Source organism: Leishmania mexicana, chromosome 18 (assembly GCF_000234665.1).
Source record: "Leishmania mexicana MHOM/GT/2001/U1103 complete genome, chromosome 18".
Taxonomy (NCBI): Eukaryota; Euglenozoa; class Kinetoplastea; order Trypanosomatida; family Trypanosomatidae; genus Leishmania; species Leishmania mexicana.
Genome location: NC_018322.1, coordinates 544,149 through 545,718, shown reverse-complemented (window position 1 = coordinate 545,718; position 1,570 = coordinate 544,149).

Genomic DNA, 1,570 nt, shown 5'->3' with positions numbered 1-1,570 from the left:
TCGGAGGCTTTTGACTTTCTGCTATGGAGGTCAGGTATGATTTAAATGGTCAGTATTGAGCGATATCTAGAGAATTCGTCGACGACATCCGGAGGAAGGGAGGGAGGGAGGGTGAAGAAACAAGCCTTGTAACCACTCCAGGGGGCTCTCTCGAATACCGGCACACACACACACACACGGCGAGAAGGTTGGAGAGAGACAGACGGAAGTCTCCAACGGCAGACGGCCAAGCAGATGCGTCGGTGGAGCGAGACGTGGGACGTGGGCGGGTGTCGGAGGCACAATCCACAAGCCGCAGAGAGAGCGAGGAGAAAGAGAGGGAGCGGTGAAGAGGGGGAGGGAAGGCCGAGGCGTGAAAAGACCCCCTGCGTGCTTTCTTCTCGTTGTAACCTTCGTCCTTCTCGTGTGCGTTTCGTGGTGGTGGTTGTCTTGCGCGGGTTGATGGCGCTCACGGGGTGTGTGTTTCCTCGAATGGGCAGGCAGAAGGGAGGGGGGATGTGAGCAAAAACGGAGGGAAGATAACGAATGTGCCTCCACTTGCGTCGGAGTCGAATACGTAAAGGGAGAGAAGAAGGTGGGCGAGTTTGGAGAGGCGGCGGCGTCGGCGGTGCGGCGAAGCAGGTAGGAGAAGCAAGACGTCCACCTTCAAGAAAAAAAAGGTGCGCTGGTCGACTCTCACGTCAGAATATTATATATATATATATATATGCCTATACGCAGGTGAGAGAAGGGGGAGTCGGTGAAGAGGAGCTGACGAGTTCAACGGTGCAGCTAGACGCAAGAAATGGGAAACGAAAGCGAAGAATGGAAGAATAGAGAAAGAGGCTGGAATAAACCACTCTCAGTCCTCGTGTGTGCGTGTGCGCGTCCGTCGAAGACGTGGACGTGCGTGAGTGATGGGGCTGTGTGCAAGTACGCGATGACAACGATGATAGTGCTGCGTGATGCTCGCGAGGATCCGTAAAAGTACACTTTTTTTCGCTTTCCTCGGATCTTCTTGTGAACTCCACGAGCCTACCCGACACATAAAATCGGAAAGGGAAGACACTCGACGCGCAGGAAGAGGGGAGGAAAAAATAAACCGAGCCAAAAAAAAATAAAGAGAAGGCGGAGGAGGAGGAGGAGGAGGAGGCAAAAGGGTTGTGAGGCTAAAATATGGACGCTTGGAATGCTCGTACACGAAGAAGAGATAAAACAAAGAAAAACAGCGGCTGCAGTTTGTCGCCTACCCAGGAAGCGCCCACGTGGAAGCACATGCAAGGATGCTTGGATGGGCGCAGGTGAGAGAGAAGTGAAACACACACACACACACTCAGGAGAATCAGAGGGGGAGAGAGAAAGAGACCGAAGTGGAGAGCAGCGCAAAAACCTTGAAGAAAGCAAGGGCACAACCCGCGTGAAAACAGCGAGGGAGACAGTCAGAGTCCAGAGAGAGTCCCCCCTCCCTCCGTCCGTCCGTCCCGGCTGCTCCTCCTTTTGTTCTTTGTGCTTCAAGACGGGAGGTCAGGATTGGACCTACAAAAAAAAGAAGAAAACGCCGAGAAGATGGGAGGGAGGAAAGTCACACACA